Source organism: Anopheles coluzzii, chromosome 3, assembly GCF_943734685.1.
Source record: "Anopheles coluzzii chromosome 3, AcolN3, whole genome shotgun sequence".
NCBI lineage: Eukaryota > Metazoa > Arthropoda > Insecta > Diptera > Culicidae > Anopheles > Anopheles coluzzii.
In genome coordinates this window covers 87793066-87814799 of record NC_064671.1, presented here as the reverse complement: position 1 = coordinate 87814799, position 21734 = coordinate 87793066, and positions in this window count along the sequence as shown.

The window sequence follows — 21734 nt, the reverse complement described above, 5'->3', positions numbered from 1 at the left end:
TATCTTCGACTCAATCCCTAAATTATTCTCCTAACATCTGCCTTGATGCGGTGTCGTCAAAATTGAAAATTAACAAAATAATCTCATTAATTGCGTTGGTTGTTAAATTAAAATCAAAGTGATGGGACCATGTCTTGAATTGTCTTGTCATAGCTGCAAACGGTTCGCTGTATCCATATAAGGAACACCAGCAACAAGCAAACTACGAGAAGATCTCGAATGCGCGTAGATGTTGATGTTTTCTAATTAGGAAGGGACTTCCAATTAGTTTTTTAATATTTTAGCAACAAATACCAATTGATTTTACTTAGAAGTTGGGTGTTCAACCCAAGTGTACTTGTAAGGCAATGCTATCGATTGTTTGGCATGGTTGTAAGTCCTCTAAATTGATCGTTTTTTAAAGAAAGTCTTGTAAACTTACATTGTATTGTCTATTTTCTGTTAATCGTCATAGTTCAGTTCGGTAACTTATTTTATTGTTATTTTTTTATTGAAATTACTTATTGATAGTACCTATATTTATTTTGTTTGGTATTATTTACATTGTTTTCTCTTTCGATCGACCTCGTGCGAGATCTGTCAGGCGAATGTTGACATATATCGAGCTATCTTGATAATATCTCGAATAAGTCGCAATAAATCCCTCAGATGGCGCTGTAACATACAGACAAGTACGAACACACGATACAGCTAGATCTCCAACATTAGGGCCAATTAGGAACTAGTTCATCTACGGTCAACTTAAGGGCAAACAAGGTCAAGGAGATCAGCTGATCGAGTAAAATGCCGCCATCGTAAAAGGGACAGTAGCAAAAGCGAAGCGAAAGAAGAAAGACTATTTTTTGAACTGTGCGGCGAAAACCCTATACGCGAGAGCCAGTTACAAGAAAGTCTAACCAGCTACCAAAATAAACAGATTGTTACCAGGAGTAACAACACTGTGTATGCTATTATTTCAAATTTTAAAACACTACACGAGATAAATTACCGCTTCGCTTACAAGAAGGATTGCAAGGATATGTGTTGTTTCGCTCAGCAAAATCAACAATTATTCAAGCAGAATGCTTCACTTTGCTTCGCAAACCACACAAAGCACATAAATCGTATAATATCAATTTCGGGGCAGCAAAAATTCAAGACGCATAGCACCCAAATCGTTATCCTTCTGCACTGCAAGCGCAAAAGGACATTTGCAAAACGATCGAAAGCGATACGGCTGTTTGCCAGCGCGAGTGCAATCATTCGCAGAGGGAACTTGAGAACAGGAAACAAAAAAGCAGAAAACTTCACCACCACCGGCACAAGCTGCTAGGAAATAAACATGACCCCCCCTGCCTCACCCTTCTGGTATGTTTATGCGATGAGGGCTACATGGAACCATAAATCAGCAGCGGCAGCGCGCCGCAGTGTTGTACCGTGAGTGTGTGGCAGCAGTCAAAGTTCGGAATGCATCGCCGAGGCCTTGGCGCTCGGCTCCCTCGCTGTCCCGGATGGAAAGTAATTCCGGAAAGTAGATGCATCGGAATGCATCCGTCGTCACGCGAGTGCACTTTGGGCCATTTGTTTCCATTTACCGGTATGTGTGTGTGTGTATGTGTGGGGGGCGCACGTGTTAGGGTAGTAAGGGGTCACCGAGTTTGTGCGGAAGTTTTAAAAGAACTGAAGAGCCACCCCGCGTGTATCCGCGGTGGCGTGGTTTCGGCGACGACATCTTCATAAATCCTGGTACTTTCCTTCCCTGCATGTCTCTCCAGGGAGAGGGCCAAATGGGTGGTCGACACACACACATGTCCATGGAAAGGGATCGAAGGACGGGAGGCGCATAGAGAAATACACATACATACGGCACCGGGTGACTGTTCCGTGCCACGGTAAAGATACTGCATCGCGCGGCAGTAATATGCCGCAGTCTGTTTAGCCAAGGCTCCGGTGGAGGTTCTGACATCTCCGACCATTCCGCACCGTTTTTTTTTTCTTGCTCCCCTCCGCCGGGATAGGGTGAGAACGCCGAGATTCAACAGATTCCGTATCACGACAGGCTATCGTAGTGTGGATCAGGGAGGGGGGGACGGAGCTTTGACACATATGTGCAGAATAATAAAATGCCCAAGTGGATAAATATTTTATCAGCCAAACAAGAAGCGCGCCCGCAGGAAGCGCCCCGGGGACGGGAGCCTTCCCATTTTGCCTGGTGAAGTCAACACGGTCGTACTTTACCCACCCCGGACGCGCCGTGTAACTGTTGATGTTATGTGTTGCTACACATTACGCCAAGCCACGGTGGACCACGCCCAGGGATGCTCCTGTGTCCTGCCTGTGGTCGACCCCCTTCGGAAAGGATGTCCCTTACTGCAGTCCTCACTCCTCTCACATCGGAGGTCATTTGGAGACAAATCTCCCCGGCGTTCCGGCGGACTTTGAACTGGTTGCGGGCAACGATTGGGCCCTATAGAGACAGAGAGCAAGGAAGAGATAGCGATAGAGACGGAGCGAGCAGTTGTGCTGACCACGAGTTTGTACAGACTCCACATACGCTTGCCCGAGCACGAGAGAGGGGGGGGGGGGGGGGGAGGGGGATGGGTTGGGTACTATCGGTGGCGCATCATGTCGAAGTCTTCATCCTAAACATGAGTCCTTGGAGAGAGGAAATTACTGCATGGCAAGACACAGATCTTTGCGGCAAATCTACAGGCTGCAACGTTGCGCCAAACCGCGGTTACGGTTCACACGTTTTGCACGGACCCTCCCCTACCTACGCCCGTGTTTTGTAGGTACCGTCTGTTTACTTCCAGCTGGGACCAGATTGCGACACAAATTGCGGTTCGATGATGTGTCGTCATAAGCAATGGGTAATGTAAATCAGATGAGCTATACCGGTTGCGGTGTGACGCCGGTCTCGACAGGGTTGCCATAGGAGCTCCACAGTGCAGCAAGGTACCTTCTCGCCTGTCCAACCTTCTGTCTCATTCCACCGCGAATGTAAGGTACAGGTTTCTGATAAATAAGGTTCTACAAAAACGGGAAGCAATTTGTACAGGGTTGCTCTATCGTTTCATAATTTTGTTCTAAAACCTTCGAGCTGTTTTTAGTACATTTAACCTTCCTTTTGTACAAAAAATTGTACCTCGATGAATTGACAACAGGAAAAACATCGCCAAAAATGTCTTGGAAAACTTTTGCGTCGTCTAGAAACAGTGCACAAAACCCCTGTAAGCCATATACATGCATTGGAAGGTGATTTTGATAGAAACTTGCAGTATTGCTCAAGACATCCGACCAGGAGAGCTTTTGGGACATAAAAAATAATAGAATCCCTGTACAGCTCGGTGTCACCGTGCCTTTTATTGCTCGCCTTTTGTTTTAAAGTGACAAATTTCCTCCCCAGTCCCCAAGTCAAACATAGATATCACCTAGCTAAAAGAAAAAATCACCACATATAGGTGGTGAAAACAATCGGCAAAGCAAAGACAAACGATGTAGCAGCAGCCGAAGAGTAAATGGAGGCTCATTTGTGGATGAGGTCGTTGGTCAGTTGCCACCAAAGTTTGACCGAACGTGAATTGTTTTACTTTATCCACGTCCAATGGCTTACGGGGATGGGGAAAAGGAGTTTCTCGCCCAGCTATTCGGTCAAACTTTGCTTTTGGGCCACTGTCTGGTCTATTAGTGTGGTAAGTCCTCGGTGTTGTTTTCTCTATCTCTCTCTGTCTTCTTACGCTGCACCATAGAATGTGCTGTAATGTTCACGATTCAATGAACGTTTTCTTCACTAACCCATCGGTCGGTCTCATTGTGGATGCGGTTTTGTCTCATTTACTACCACATTTTGTGGAGATAGAGGAGGAAGGAAGAAAACCTCCCCGATAGCGCAAAGCAATAATTCATAATTTATGAATCACGCAAAAAAAGCCGCACACGATGAAAGTTTTTTTTTCGTGTGGATCTATCGCTGTGTAGCGTTTCGGGGTGAAGGAGCACCGAATGGCAGCAGGAGTAGTTCAGCGAACAATTTGGAACAAGAGTGTAACTTGGGGCACCACTAAATAACCACCATGGGAGGGTTATTATCGTAATGTAGGATGTAGTACCGTTTGCGATACGATGAACGAGCGTAACTTTATGCTTTATTCTTTTTTCGATTTTTTTGGACGTAACAGGCAAAATGGAAGAGATATTCTCGTTTATGAATTTCCTATTACGTTACAGCTAATCATTTATATCGTATTCCACTTATGCTCCTTCAATTCTTGCTAAACACTTCAGCACAAGTATGCTACTCAAATCAAAACCTTCGTTCGTTTGTCCCATCCATTTGCTGCGCTGCTGATGTATTCCCTGCAGAGCTGCGGTTCAGCTACAATCAGGACGACTAATATCATTCCAACACGATGGCCATCATTACAGCGGTTAAAGTCACGGGTGCAAAGCGGTCAAACGTTGTTCTATGCCACATCAAGATAAAAAAGTAATAATCGAAAAACAAACATCGGTTGGCAATGGAACCAAAAAACAAACGAAAAGCTTGCTTGCTGGAGGTCATTTTAATATTACCATCATTAGCAGCTTGTTATCAAATTTAAGGTTGCATGTTCAGAACGTCCGGGAATGTTGCTTGCCGACTCGGTAATTCAACTAAAATGGCGGTGGAAAAGTAATTGTGCTGCATATTTTGCAGAATATTGTAAACAACCGCGTGTACGTTGTTGTATTAAGGGACGGTTTTTTGTGTCTGTGCTAAAATGGTTTTCGATTTTTTAATAATTTGATAGAAATTTTAGGTTAGGAAAATATAGTGAGATAAAATAACTGTTGTCTCATATTCTTATTATTAGCTTTTAATTAGGTAAGGGGACCCAGTGACCCTCGGGTTACAACGATTCGACGTTAGATACGATGATTTTTACAGATAAAAATTGTCCTTAAGAAGCAATTTAATTTTTTTTTTAGCTCAATAATATCGCCGACCATGTCAACATATACATTAGAACAATTCAATATATCGCATAAAGAGTCAATGACATGCCCGAACAAATCAACAACTCGCTGAACATGTCAATACTAATATCGAAAACCCTGTAATGGAATAGTTCAATCGGTTAAGAGAATGTTTCAAACCGGGTAGTGGAATCGTGCAAGCATTCTGTTGAGGTTTGCAATCATATAATGGAGTGTTGCAACCGAATTGTGGAGTTTTGCAAGCATACTGTGTATACCACTAGGGCCGGTCTGGTGATACAGTCGTCAACTCGACCGACTTAACAATATGCCCGTAATGGGTTGGGTTCAAGCCCCGAATGAACCGTGTCCCCATACGTAGGACTGATTATCCTGCTTTGGTAATAAATAAGTCACTGAAAGCCAAGCCCATTAGTGTACAGACAGGCCTCGACTGTCAACGGTTGTTGTGCCAAAAAAAAGAAATACTATCTTACTAGAAAATTCGATCATTTGCAAGCAGGTGCTCAAGGTGCTTAAAATAAAAGCAATCATTTTCACCAAGAAGCTCACAGGAACAGCATAAATCTAATGCAAACAGGTTTGATTTACCGATCGACCTACGTACTGTACTGCGAGGAACTAATTAATAACACCTGCCCACCAGGACATTTTTCAAACCGCAGACAAATTACGGTGAATTATGTATTACGCATTTTTGTGCTTAAAACGGAAAAACCTACCCCTTTCAAAGACATTCTACCGTCGTTGGTGAACCGTCGTGTATATCACTATCGATCGATCGCCATATCTCGGTCGGAAGATGCAACCGTAAGTGATAAATATCATCATCGGCACCTCAGTTTCGCCTCCCGTTTATCCCCGCGTCTGTTGCTGAAAGGATCAACAAGACAAGTGTAGCCCGACTCGGGTGGACCGTTTGATTAGCCATTTTTCTTACACTCCAACGCTGGTGCTGACCGCTGCAGACAAACTGCAGGCCGATCCTAATGGAAAACTATACCAACGGAAGAATAAGAAGAAGAAGACCGGTTTGGTAAGAAGGTTGCAATTTTCACCCCAAACCTCAACGCTCGAGAAAAGGCGTTCGATGCTTGAGATAGAAGCCCGCAAAAAACAGAGCAAGAGGGAACGCCAATACCAATCCAACCACGAGTTTGCGGGGTGGAAAATCGTTTATGAATTTATGTCCACCCAAGCACACACACACACACAGAGAAACTCAAACAGACACACAGTAGAAAGAGAGGGGTTGAAGTTGCTGCAAAAGTTACGTTGCGTCGATGGCGAAATTTTCCAAGACACTGGATGCGGGAAAGAGTTGGATGAAAAAACGGAGAGGGGAGGTTTGATAATCGTGTGACTTTGCAGCAGCGTAAGCTTAACCCTAACCCCCTCCGCCCCATGGCTGATTGGGAATTTATTGAGAGCAGAATTGATGCCACCGGCTGTCGGCTGTGTTCAGGCAAAGGGGATGTTGCCAAGCAAGGCGGTGATGGTGGAGCAAACGAGCAAGTGGGAACATTATTGGGCCTACTACCGTGCATGAGCAAGGGGGAAACCTGGCCCGGTAGCCACCGAATGCAGACGGAGAATCATAATCGTATAATAAAATCGTTTTACCGCATCGTTCGAAAATAGTTTGCCGAATTAGCTGCGCCCGGGACGGCGTGAAAGTTGTCGATGGCTGGGACGGAGGGGACGAGTTTCGTGAAGTGGAAGACACTGGCTCACCCCAAAAGCCTACTACTACTACTAAGCTCGGGTAGTGCGTTCGGAGTGTTCATTACTCGATTGCGTCACGGAGCGGTGTGTCTGTAGGTGTGTGCGTGTACGGCAAAGGATCATCATCAGGATGTCGTTTCGTCGCTTTTACCTTTCCCTTTTACTTTTTTACTGTTCTATATCCGTGATAGTTTAATCGTTTTTTGTTTTGCTGTGTGAAAATCCAACCCAGTATAGCTATAAACACAACCAGTCTATTGGAAAAAAGGAATGTTGACGATAATACTGCTGCTTAAAGGATTCAATCGAACCTGGATGCTCGAGCTGAAATAAGGAGGCTCTCTTTTCAATGGAAATTTCCGAACTTTCAACCTCTTTGCACGAATGAGTAGTAAAATTTGATACCTCTCTTTCTTTCTCGCTCTCTGTACCACTTTTAACTACTACACGCTTTATCGTGATTTGCATGATCGCAACAATCGACCGCATCCTTGTGCCGCGGCAGCTAATGTTTGGCGAAGTGTAAGTAAAGCCGCTGTGTTCTCCTTCCAACTCCATCAGCACAGGAGGCTTATACATGGTCGTTATGCGTAACCCTTTAAAGATGGGACGTGACTGCGCTGCTTTTCTGTTAATGTTTTTTTTCTTCCTTTGCTTTTCTGCAGACTGTTTTACCGGATTTTTTTTTCGTTTGCTTCTTCCAATGCTCCACCACCATCTTAACTTCTTCCGGTTTGGGAGTCACATTTGGCGTCACATGAAAAATTCACCAACCTGGGCGCGTGCACTCAACCGCTTTTGCGTACCGAATTGCTTGAAGGGGAGGGGGCAGTTCTCTCGTTCGCGTGCCGGAAAATGCTTTATGGCGTCCGCAACGGTATCCGGGGAGCGATTGATTTCACTTTTGTAAGTTTGCGGGTTTTGTGGAGCTGGCTGCATCTTAGAGAAGAGGTTCCGGGGCAGAACGTAGAACGTTTGCGTGGTTTTGCGTGCAAAGTGCGTAACGCTTTGTTACATGCTGGAAGAAAAGAAACGTTATTGTGTGTGTGTGCTGAATAGGATGTCTTTTTTTGTTGCGGTTGCGTGTGGTTTGAGCTTTTGACAGAATTAATTTTCTTATGTAAACTTTCACTCTATTGTTTGTAAGTTTTAAGTAAAGGATATGGTAGATCTTTCATATGATTAGGTAGTATGAAAAGCTATGTTATTGGGAAGATACTTTAATTTTGTTTTTATTCATTTTATTCATCGACTTTTTAAACTTGTCAAATAACACGTTTATGTTTATAACGTTTAGTTGACTTTTAATCAAAAGTATCGGATACCAATAGTTATGTTATTAAAATACTACTTTTTTCATATATATAATTTCTCAGCATTTTTATAATGTTTAATAACTTGGTTGCCGTTCAAGTAGTTACCGGTAGTTAAAAACATATTATTTTCTTTATTTTAATTGTTTTTTCATGTTTGTTAACATATGTATGTTCAACTGTTGTTTTTCTATTATTCATTTTCTCATTCATTTGTTTATGAATGTTACATTTTTTTTTATCCTTTGTGTCTTTGTTTGTTAAATGAGTATAGTTTTTCTTATTATATTTCTTCGATATTTGATACTTTAAATATGTGTGAATTAAGTAAAATTCCTTTTTACCAAAATTGAGGATTTTATATGCATGTGAGATTTGTTATTGCTGCTGACTAATTTAAACATAATTTAAATTATTTTTTACGGTATTAAATATTATAGAAACAACTGGTAACATAGCTCATTAAGTCATTTACAGCCTAAAACCTAAAACGAATTTAGAAAAATATTATTTTAACTATTTCTTAATTCCCCCTCAGTCAAACAACTAAACAAGTACAAAATATAGCTTACGTTTGAAAGTCCCTATTTGAAATCTGAACAATCCTCTTAAGATTAAGACCATCCACATTTTCGTATTCACCCAACGCGTCGCGTACACTTGATTCCTGCTTCGTCAACATCCATCAAAAAGCCGATCGCTGCTTCGCACATCATTTTCACTTTTTATTGCCTTTCCCACAACCCTTCTGCGTTGTAAAATTACCTCACCCACCCCATCGCTTTCTTGCAGGGCTACCCAGTTTTACGACGTGTATGTGTGAGGCACATTTCACCAAATACACACACACAATCCATTCGCGGATGCGGTGGTCGCTAACGCAGAGCAACAACGGGCAACTGTTTCCCAACAGTCATCGCAGCACTTATCATCACTGTTTTAGTGGTGTTTTATTTTATACTTTACGCTGCCACTGGTTTTTTGGCCGCGAGCATGATAAATCTGTGGGATGGAATCGTGGCGTACGGAGGGTCTATTGTTATCTTTATTTTATCTTAATTTCCATCTTGCGCCGCTAGTAGCTCGTTGTGGTGGTTGCTGTTTTCTACGCTCATTTACGTGGAACGTTTACAGTTGATGTGATTGTGGCCAGAGCGAACAGGATAATAACGTGTGTTACAACAGGCGCTTTTAATATTGTTTTATGGTTGGTGCTTGACACACTCTTTAACAATTGTTTCAAGCAAATTAAAATTCTATATTTTTGTGTTTATTATAAAATATAAACTTAACAAATAGTTTGAAATTGGTACCTATTCTTTTATTTCTTATTTGCTTAACGACTTAGGCGTCATCCATCAATTATGTAACGCTTAGCGAGGGGTGTCGTCAAACGTTACGATTTGTTACATGGGGGAGAGTGGGAGTTTATCTTTTGCTACGTAACGCATAATAAAACATTTCTTTTTTTTTTAATAACAAATGATTGATAAACGAGGATTACTCTTGGTAACATAACCAACCTCTGCGGTTATGCCGGCGTAAAAAGGATTTCGCTATTTTTTATGTACCACGCCGAATAGTACGTCATTGCCAATGGGCCAATTCATAAGAGGATTGAACCCAAGACGGAATTTGGCTACCACGCACAGATGGACGGACGGACGGACGGAAAAACTTACCAAAGGATCGCAGTAACGTTGCATTCCGGTACTGTGACGACTGCACTTGGCACGTATTTGATTGTAGAGGAACGCATTTAATGATAGTAGCATGCGATTTGCAGGTAACGACATGCGATTTGAAGCAAATGGCAATGTTTTTGCGTTACGTAATTGATGGATGACGCCTTATGAGGTCATGTCTACGCGCATTTTCATAGGGTTTCGAGACTACATTTAGTGGTAATTTATCAGTCGAATAATGAGATTAGTCACTCCCCTTGGTACGGGAGGGAATGCTCCATATGAGATTTGATCCCATGACGGGCATATGTAAGTCGTGCAAGCGCCCGATCGTACCACGGGACCGTTGCACGAAACCCGCGTATTTGACCCGTTATTTCCATTTCTCTAGCAATGCCAAACCAATCGACCCGAAGAATGAAAATGCTTTTCTTTTCCTAATTTGATTGCATTATAAAAATATTTAAAACCCTTCCCAGCCGGTCAGTAATTGGCCGGTAATAAAAGCCGTCCCTTTTAGCAGACCTTTCGTGGTAGCGGAAAGTGACTTTACAATCCCCCAGGACTGCGTTAGTACTTTCCTTTGCATTAGTCTCTGCGTAACGTTTGGACGATGATTCGTGCAACCACCGGCCTTTTCACCTGAGCTAAAACGGAATGATTTACTTACTCCACTGCTGCAGCTCTAGCTGGATTTCAATCCCTCGAGGCAAGTCGGAAAGGATCCGCGTGCTGGCCGCTATTATGAAGCCCTACGTGCAACAAAAAAAAAGGAAATTCCCCGTGTGCGGCAGAGATCGTTTTGTCGGCTAGACCGGCATGAAAGCATCTCTAATGAGAATGGGTGTAAAAGTAACTGACAGCTCGCCATTCCTCGTGCAAAGCGATCCTGGTAAGGACGACGAAGGCTTCTAGCTCGCCGGTGATGATGATGGTGGTGATGATTCATCAGACCCGGGCGTTGAACGTGTGGCCACCGTGTTTAGTCATCGTACCGCGTAGCCAATCTAGCCAACCTGTCCCCAACACTGCCTGTCAGCGCTGTCCCTGCTGTCATCGCGCGGCGTAGCGCGGTGGTTCATGCATATTTATTGATGCTGTAAATGCGACCATCACATCCCGAAAGCTCGCCCGCTGGTAGGGCATTTATTCTTCTTGCCCTGTCCCCGACTCTGTGGTAAAAGCCGACGACGGCGTCCCAGAGGTGATTTCGGTACGGCGTCATCGTTGCTGCAAGGCCCCCAACTGCAGCGGGCCACTGCAATGAAGAAGATTTGCCAACGCTAAATAAAAGAACAGGTTTAGAGAGAGAGAGAGAGAAAGAGAGAGATAGTACGAACACGGGAAGGGAATGACACAGAAGTCCGTACGGGAGACGATGAAAAATGACAATTTTGCATTGGATGCAGTTCGGCAAAAATGCAGCAGAGCCGTCCCTCATTCCCTCGCCCGTGCGAGCAACAATGCAAGGAGGCTTATTGCTGTGTTGTGTGTGTGTGTGTGAAGAGCTCTAGCAGCTCTCAAAGTGTCCAGCCACTGCAGCAACACGGCGGTGCACCCGGTCCCGGTGACCATAATTGGGAAAATGTGTGCAAACTGCATTCCAGTACACATTCATCATCGACGCGCCGAACCAGGTGGATAAGGGAGAGGTTGTGGTTGGGGTTGGGGGCTCTCTTTTCTGTTGCCTTTTTTGCTTTGCCTGTTGACCTGTTTTGCATCTAGCTGGCAGGCGAGTGCAGTTTCGTTTGATGCTCTACGGGAGGTGGTATCGCTTAGAAGAGCAACCAAGAGCAACAACAAAAAATAGGGGGGAGAGGATAAAAAGGACCAATAGGAGGGAAAAACCCATGCACTCTCGGTGCACGATGTGGATGTGGATGTTGGAGTTTAGCCGGATTTACAGGGCGATGAAGTGGATTAAAGTATTATGCACTTTTATGTCGCTCGTTTACTGTCGATTGAGATTTGTAGGATTGAGATATAGTTGACGGTGGTGTCATCTTGGGGTTCGGCTGAAGTGATAATAACTCACACCTGGTGGAACGTTGCTCAATCCATATGCTTCGTTCGGTCGACATCGTTTACTGTTGATTTTTTTTGGTTTAATATTGCCACATAGAAACATTTAGCTCATTTATTTGTAGCTCATTTATTCTTAGCTCATTTATAGTAAATGGAATTTTCAGGATTGATTAAATTTATTGTTTGTTTTAATGTATATTCATATTTTATTTTTATACAATTTTATTTTATTTTATTATTTTATTTTATTATTTTGTGTTATTTTCTTATTTTTTTACTTATTTTTTTTTCTTATTTTATTTATGTTTTGTTATTTTATTTTTAATGTTAGTTTATGTTTTTTTATGTTTCTTTTATTTTATTGTATTTTGCTTGAATTTTTTTTATAGAAATATACGTTTTCACGACTTTGACCTATTTTCAATCTTTTCAACTTTCAATGAAATCAAAATTCAATCTCAATGCGTCAGAAACCTTATGTATATGCCTATTCTATTATGATTTCGACTCAATTCAATTGGAAGTGAGAAAATGAATTCTATAGTACCAACTCAACGGCTAGTTATCTACATTGTACAATAAAAAATAAAATTTACCTAACTATTGTTCTACGAATAATATTGATAAGTCACTTGTAAAATGTACCCTTTCAATAGCAAATTCGAGTTACATATGAATTACTATTTTGCAATTAATTTGGAAAGTGTTTTTTAACGTTTTTGTTAATTAAACTATTATCATTTTATTATTCCTTTGCCACATTGAAGTATAGTAAGAAGCCACTCAATAAATTCTGACAATTTTAGCTGACCTGATGATGCCTGGAATGAATTATTGTTGTTGTTTGCCTTTTTCTTGTTACACTTTATCATTCTCTTTTGCTTCACTGCACGTGCTTCCAATTACACGGATGATAAATTTCACCTCAAGGCGCTTCTCTTACTTATTGCACCTAATTTATGCTTTCTTCGCATAAATGAGGTAGCAAATCATTTCACCCGAACTCGAAGCCCGTAACCTTACCTTCGGACGAATGTTGTTTTAAAACAGTTCGAAACGACACGCGTCAGTCCAATAGGTGTAATAGTGCGTGCGAGCCGCACTGTAGCACTAGAAAGCGTTCGTTCGGCAGCAAAACGATACAAAGCGATAGCTTCTCAATTAGTGGTTTTACCAGCAATCGTTTCAATGTAGAGCAAGGTGTTTTTTTTGGGTGTATATGCGCTTTATACTAGGAACTCACGCACAGCAACACGTGTTTTTGCTTCGTAGTACAAATAACGTTCGAATCTAATTGCATTTTGTTTCTGTTTTTTTTTTGTGTGTGTATCTGTTTTCGGTATGTGTCGTTCGGTGTTGTTGCTGCGAGTGCTTTTCCTCCACACCGGTACAGTTTCAGTGCGGAGCTTTCCGGGCAACTGGTTTTGCGATAAGAATGTCCGGGTCTGTGTGCCGTACACGCCCGTTCCGTGTGCGTGTAGTGGTGGGCCTCCGACATCGTGCCACCGCTGATTAACGTCAATAAAAAAATGTTGCCATTTTTAATTTCACTCGTTTTCACTCTCCCTCGCCGGTGGTGGCAATGTGGTGGCAACGGGCCAGCTGCCCGAATGGCATGCGGCAAGGTGGTACCAGAAAATAAAAATGTGGTTCCCTCGGCAGAGGAGAAAGGTTAGAAATATGAATGACAGGCGGCGAGCAAAATGCGAGAGCATAGGCGAGGTGTGTTGAGGTGGTATTGGAAAAAGGCACACGACTATGTGCGTAATTGAAATAGAAACATCAACGGGGTTAGCAAAGATGACGTTGGAGGTATCCGAGTGTGTGTGTGTGTAGGAGTTCGAAAAGGTGCGAAAGATAAGATACTTTGTGCAGGAGGTGGATGGGGCATGGTAGGTAGCAAAAAAATGTGGCAAGGGGATTTTGTAGAAAATTAGAGCACACAAATGTCTCCAAATTTGCACAATGGGTAAAAATCAAGATTAAGTTGATCGATGAATATTTTCACTTATTCACGTCAACGCGCTTCGCAATATATTCATTATGATAATAATATTTATCATACGTGTTTAATCACATGTGTTGACAGGTCCGTTTTTCACCATCATGTTTTTAATTTGTCATGTAAATGGAAAATTTATAGTGGAATACATTATTCGAATGTTTTATGATACAGTCATTTGTTTGTCTGTTGTACCTTAAAAGCCTATTACAACAGACAACGTATATTACATAAACGATTATAGATTTCAGATTCATATTTAATTCTATTTGTTTCTATTACAGCATTTGTACTATTTTCTTTACAGCATTTGTACTATTTTCTTTACAGCATTTGTTTTGAGAGCTCTTTGATTCATTTTTCTTAAATTATTTATATAAACTGAATATGTTAATCAGCAATAACAATAGTTACCTTTTAAATTATTAATGATGGTTACATTAATCAAAATAGGTCACTTCTATAATTTATGTACAAAAGATGATAGGTCACCCTGGCAGTGGTACAATATTCATCATCCGAGTTGTCCGAGTATTTGACAGTTACGTTCTGTCATACAGGTTTTCACAATTTGTGTAGACATAAAAATTGAATTATTTATGTTGATTGCTGTTTGAAATGATGTAATTATACAAATTTTCATAATTAGATAAGAATAATAATAGAATTATCGAACTAAACAATTTTTAACATTTCTTGACAAAATATGTATGATTCATCAAAAATACAAATCAATTATTCGTTTATGAGCTAACCTTATTGAACCTACGACGAATCGGCGTGTGTTTACATATGTCTCATGGCATATGGCGTATGGTTTTATAGGGAGTGTTAGCATGATTTTAAATACCAAGTGTCAAACTCCATATAAAAAAATGACTAGTTTTGTTAAATCCAAATTTTCATACAAATGCTCTTTCCTTTCATGGTTTCTAAAATATACAGTGCAGTGTGCAAGCTGGAAGAAAAACACAGAAGTTGATTTTAACATCTTCTTAATATTCATAATAGGTGGATAGTTAATTGAAATTGCTATTCGTCCATTTAATGTACCATTTTTTCGTACCATTTCTATGTAAATTGAATGAATGAAGTCATGCCTAACAAAGGGAGAATAACAAATTATTTTGGAGAAAATATTTGCTAGACTTCAAGCATTAGCACCAGCATTTAAACAGTTTCTATCACATTTTTTTTCCTAAAACAAAAGCAAACTAAACTACATTCGTTACCTTGCTGCCCTCTAAGCGAACCCACAGTGGTGGTGGTGTTGGTGGTTCGATAAGAATATTCGCCAACGCGTTTCCCGCATGCTTGGACCGTTCCAAAACACGCACACGCGCTCGTTGCTATGCGTGTGTAACACGAAGCGAACGTCAATCCCACATTCGCCCGGTCAACGACCCTTTCTGCGCAATGTTATGTTTTTTGTTTCGTCTCTCTCACTCTCTCTCTCCCTTCGCCCTCACGTATGTTGCGGAGGTTGTTCTCGCCGGGGCGGTGTGTTTAGTTAGTTGGCAATGATCTAAATTTTTGGCTACCTCTCCCCAAACCATTTCTCACCCAGCCGTCCCTTGTACCTCCCGTACGATCACGATCACGAGTTGATGATGCGGGTACCAGCTGTCCCCTCACGCACTCTTCTTCTTTTTTTTTCGTTCATTCCCGCTCTCACTCTCTCGTGAGAGCGAATACCTGCGATTGAGAATTTGAATTTCGACCGCACGATCGAGTGCGAGTTACCCTTCCGTTCGAAATGAACGCGTAAAATGAACCAACCAACCTCAGGTCCCGGTTTGAAAAAAAAAGGGAAATCGGCAAACAGGAGTCGCTCAATGCCGAAAAAGGGAACCGTTTCCGATGACCTAAAAAAAGAAACCGCCAGGGCGGCACACGCAGAAGTTGCGTGCCAGTTTTGCCGTTCTTCGTCTTACGCATTTCTCACGCATGATGATGATCGCGCAAAATCTCAGCCCGAAGAGAAGTGGAACGGAACCGTCGACTCTAGCGTTGTCCCATTCCACTGCTTTTCTGTGCGTTTTTTTTTCCTATCCGCATTCTCCCACCATCAGTGCAAATTTTCAAGGTTTCACAGATGTTTTGTGGTGCGTAAGAATGTGTGTGCGAGAGCGCGATTTTTAATTTTGGCAGCCAATTTGTGTACGATGCGCACGTTGATGGTGGTGGTGAAGCGACGAACCGCGCACACAAATTACGACGCACCGCCAAACACGCTTCACCACTACATCATTGGAGCTACTAACGCTCCCTACCGATTCTGGTTGGACGAGATAGAAAAAAAAAATAATAAAAAGTCCACACAAACATCTAGCACACACCACCGACGCGTAGATTCGTTCAAGGACGGCCATTGAACTGCGTGCGTCGCACCTAACTGAGTGTGTGTCTAACACTGGCGGCATTAGACAAGCGTTAGCAGCGCGGTAGTGGAAGTGAATGGCGCACCTCGGACCACTTGCCACCGAGAACGACCAAACCCCTTTGGTCGCTTTGATCGCTCGTCCACGCAATGGCACGTTTTCGCACACCGAAAGTGCGTTTGGAAGCGCGTTTGACCGCATTTTGGGGGTCTAAAGCGTCGTCACCACAGCGAGGCGTACGGGGAGGGATGCGTATACGTATACGCAACACCATCGGTCGGGCAAGGTTGCAAGGTGTTTATGTGTGTTTTTTATTGGGTCATTTTTCCGGGATATTCGGCTGTCCCCGGGAGAACTCACGTCGGAATGACAAGTGTGATTTGCTGCTATTATACGCTACCGGAAGGTTATCTATGTGGCTCATTTTCTATCTCCCAGCGAACAGTGACCCAGTTTACTTCTGTTTGGCAACCGCTAACTCTACCAAAGCAGGGCTGTCTAATGTAATTTGGGGTAGATTCGTGTGATGTACTGTATTTTCTATTGTTAACCGTCTTCTTCTTCTTCTTTATTCGAAATAAGCTTGCCATTTCACGAGACTGTATCGATAATCAAGCGTTTTGTATTCTGATTTCATTCGGATCGCGAAAATGAACCCCAAAGTGAGCTTTGTCAAACGAAAATCCTTAAGCTCGGAGTTCAAATATCTCAATTTCAAGAACATAATGTGCTTTTTACAGCTTAAACTTACAGCAAACATTTATAACCAGCATGTGACTGTAATCGTTTGAGAATCATAATCCTAAAATTCATCCTAAGATATTAGGAACTTTGGAACTTGGGATGGGAACGTTGTGTTCCAGTAATCTTAGTTACGTAGTTAATTCGCACTAAAGTAGTTATTCTCACTAAAAACAATCAAATTATACGATTTTTATAACGTTATTGAGATATAAAATTGCTGTTGTCATAAGTCTGATCAAATACCTTGTAAATTGATCATGAGAATAAAAATTATTGACTTACACAAAGAATTAGGTGCATTAGAGTTAAAAATGGATGCCCACTACCCCAACAATGCATTCCTCAGATTTAAAATTTAGCTGCAACGCTTTAATAGAGTGTAAGACAGCAAGATGCGTAAATTGGCGAATGTTCCATGAATTTTAAGTCTAGTTCTTAAATAGTATCCCATACTCGCTAAACCCGAACATAAATTGCTTATGAAGCGGAGGTACTTTTGTTTCGTCATATTTAACCAACTCGAAAAAAACGTGAATGTAAATATGAAGAATGAACAGAAATAGTTAAAATGGAGACGCAAATCGTCGTTACAGATGATCGAATCACGATCGCGTGGTCGCGTTTTTCTATTCCCCTTCCACCATTTACGCCCTCTCCATCCATCCGCGATTGTTTAAGGTCAAACCGCGAAATCCGGCTCGCTCGTTCATGATCGGAAACATCTGACCAAATAAACCATTCGGAGGCCTAGCCACGGCCAAAGCAGCCGAATTTCGCGCACAACTTTGCCCATCAATCCCAATCTCCGTTTGCAATTTTCAACGTGATCGCTAACTCACACACTCACACACACACAGACACGAGACGGCTGTGAACGGAAACGTGAGGGGTAGATCGCGGATGTTTCGCTAATGTTTCTTTTTCTTCTTCTTCTTCCTCTTTTGCTTTTGGTTGGCCTTTACGCATGGCCTCCACAGCGGTCGTTCTTTGCAAATTAAGAAACCGTCCCGCACCATCAACTCGCATCGTTTCAGCAGCAGCACCACCACCAACACCAGTGCAAAACGGTATCCGAATAATCATTTCGGTTTCGGGCTGGTGCTGCTGCCGCTGTTGCCTATCGCCAGCTAGCGAGTTTTGCTCTCCTTCCCCTGCATCGCATAGACCTAACCTAAGCTAAAAGCGCTAGAAGCACCCACAACGTTTCAACCCCCTCCTCGAGTGGGGATGGGAGTAGATTTAAAAAGCATTGCCATTCAAGGCCAAATTAGTTTCTCGATCGGTTCGGTCGTTTGCGATTTTTTCGGTGATCGCATCGGTTTGGCAAAAAATGAAATTGCTAGGTGATGGTATCTTAGGCGTTTTTTTGTTTGTGTGTATGTCCCTCTAGGAGGGACCTTTCTGGGGATGTGCCGGCATGGGGAGAAATACATATTCAAATAGCAGCTACTAACGCGGAATTAGATGAAAACGGTACTGTTGGGTTGCTTTTTGTATAATAGTCTCAAAACGTTCGACAGTGGTTCGGAAAAGTGTTTGTATTATTGGTTTAAAATAACTGGTTAAAGTAACCTCAAAACAACATACCTAAAACACTTAAAGTTCTACTTAGGTTATGCATTCAAATTTATATATTCCAAGAACTATTAGAAACTAAAGTAACCTTCATGTAAGATGCAAAATATGTGTATAAAAAAATAATAAAAATGGAAACATTTTTGTCAAATTGTTGGGATTAGTGATGGGAAAAATGAAGTTTTTGTCGGAATCGATTCCGGCTAGCTCCGCAGTTTTCTGGAATCGATTCCGGATAGTAGGTCCGGAATCAGTTTCCGGAATCGATTCCGGAATCGGCTCCGGAATCGGAATCGACTCCGGAATCGGCTCCAGAGATGATTCCGGAATCGGCTCCAGAGATGATTCCGGAATCGGCTCCGGAATAGGAATCGGTTTCGGAATCGACTCCATATCGGCTCCGGAATAGGAATCGGTTCCGAAATCAACTCCGGAATCGACTCCGGAATCGGCTCCGGAATCGGAGTCGGTTCCGGAATCGACTCCGGAATCGGTTTCGGAATCGAAGTCGGCTCTCGAATCGGAAATGGCTCATAAATTAGAATCGGCTACCAAACGGAGTCAGTTTCGGCATCGCCATAAAAAAGGCGTTTGGGTCCAATCATACTACTTATTGATAACCGCAAAAAATCCAAATTTACTTGTAAAAGATCCATTCTCATGGAGATTCCCGGACTGATTTCGCTCCGGAGTCAACACCGGAATCGGCTCCGGAGCCAACTCCGGAATCGGCTCCGGAGCCAACTTCGGTATCGGCTCCGAAATCGGCTCCAGAATCTTCTCCGGAATTGGCTCCGGAATCGGCTCCGGAATCGGCTCCGGAATTGGCTCCGGAATCGGCTCCGGAATCGGCTCCGGAATCGGCTCCAGAATCGGCTCCAGAATCGACTCCGGAATCGGCTCCGGAATCGGAATCGATTCCAGCATCGGAATCGGCTCCGGAATTGATTCCGAACACGGAATCGGAATCAGGTAGGTCCGATTCCGAGCTCCCACCACTAGTTGGGATGTTTTAACACATTTTATCGATATCTTTTATTCTCATTTCATTTTAATTTAAAGCAATATATTTTTAGCTTTCGTTTCAATTTACTTTTTTTTCTTTATAGTTAATTTAGAGCAATATCATCCCTTTTTCCTAATTCTTTAAGTTTTCATAAAATCAAAACATTATTTATAGTACGCATAACTTTATTATATTTTTTTCAGTTTTACATTTTAAAAATTCGAAAAAAATTATATGAGGTGAAACAAATTTGATTGTACTTTTCCATATGATTAAGAAAAAACTATTGACAAATTAAGAGTAGATCTTCGATGTCATTTTTGCACAGATCATCGGCAGAATCGTAACCATATTTTTCATCCAAATACGAAAAAAAGCCGACACAAACAATAGTTCCTAGGAAATGTTGAACCCAATCCTGATAATAAACCACTTTTTGATGGGGCTGTTTTTCACGTCCATGTTTGTCGCCAACGGCCGAGGTGCAAATGACAAACGTGACAATCGACATACTGAATGAATCACCTGTCACACAGCGCAATGGTATATCAGCAACACACAAAAACCTACCCTAGAGCGCAAAAAAACAATCAAAGAAGCTGTGCAAAACGTTCAACCTTTGCCGGGTGAAATGGTAACAATTAATGAACCGAACCGAACCGAAAGCAGCCTTAGTATCCTTTCGGGCGCGCAGCAGCGCCTCCGGGATGGCTCAAGAAATTCAAGCAGCTGGAAAGCTTCTCCCCCTTTCAAACAGGCGAGGGGCGGTGAAGGTTTGGGGCCAGGTGGGTCGACAGACAGAAAACTTCGAACGCGCGAACCACCATCACCACCACCATCAAGCGAAGCAGAAAGCCATTAAACGTTCATGAGGCGAAAGGCGCAAAACCTACAAAACAAACCGGAGCGCCCGAAACCGAAGAAGAGAGTGGCTCCGGACGTGGCCAAAAGGAGCATGATTTATGGGTGCTTTTTGCAGCAGCAGCTTTCCCGACCATCACGCTTCTCCTCCTCGACTGTTTTGTTCTCGGGGACACGTGCGCGATGGTGGACGAGAGTTGCAGCGAGTTCCCAAGAAGTATTGGGAAATTTCGTGTGTATGTTTGTGGAGCCCATTCTTGCTATATGACGATGGGCAAGATCCAAATCGAGTTAGAAAAGAATTAAGACTTAAAGTGAGACCTTGCTCGCACTGCAGCTCGATGGCGGATCACTTGCAGCAGGAGTGTTTATCTGAGTGGTAAAAGGCATAGTAGGTGTCGGTGTTTGGTTTTTGGTCAACGAAATGTGTTGGACTATAACTTTGAACAACCGTCCTGATTAGTTCATTTATGAAGGGCTCTCAGAAAGCTCAGCTCTTAATAATTAGCTTAAACTTGTCCCTCATGGTCTTGATCCTCCAAAAAGATCTTCAAAAAGGCATCCTTGTCTACGTGAACTATTTTGACCACCCAAGCAATACCTTTTCTAGCAATATTCCACAGTGTTTTCTTGGTACGATGTAAATCTTATCCTCCCAGGAAGAGACTCCCCGGCTACATTCATTGCGTTTGAACGAGCGCCAACTGCCCGGCCATTGCGTTCCATTCCATCTTCCACCGGTGGCAGCAGCAGCAGCAGCAGCAGTCCAGTCCGTTCAGCATTGCCCCGGGGGACGTGGCCCTTGCTGGCACCACGGGTCGTGACTGGAGCACTGGTGTCGGTCAGAGCTGGCGAACCAGAAACTGAGGTTGAGCGCGTGGTTTTCTGGGGTTCTGGGATTTTTTGGTACTTGTTTCTTGGTTCTTAGCCGTTTTCTTGCTCCTACCCGGTTTCGCAAAGTTTGTGGATATGGTTTCTTTGCTCTGCCATCTGCCCGGTAATGTTTTGCTGTGTGACGTGTGTTAGCTTTCTGCGTTTTTTTGATGCATTTGTTTTTTTTTGTACTATTTTTTTGGCTGTTGTTTCTGTTTTGTTTTGCTTGGGCTTGTTAGCTTTTGCTGGTAAATTAATTTTTCACTAGCTGTCTTGAAGTTTGGCGGAACATTTTCAATTTCTATCGCATTTTTCTTGTTTCATTCTTTTCTTTTTGTTTTTTCTTGTTGCAAGGACACTGATGGGATTTTGGTTCCAATAGTGACAACATCATTGGAACTCTATGTCTTCCGCAAACCGCAAACAATATGCTGTTTTATTTATTTATTTATTAGTTTGTTTATTATAAAATTTCATGCAAAATCTCATTACATAGTTCTACCAGTTTCTTTTCACACGTTTCCTCCCCTTTTCAATAAGTGACCCCTGGCCGGGACGCACAAGTTCTATCACGCACTGGCTGAAGTT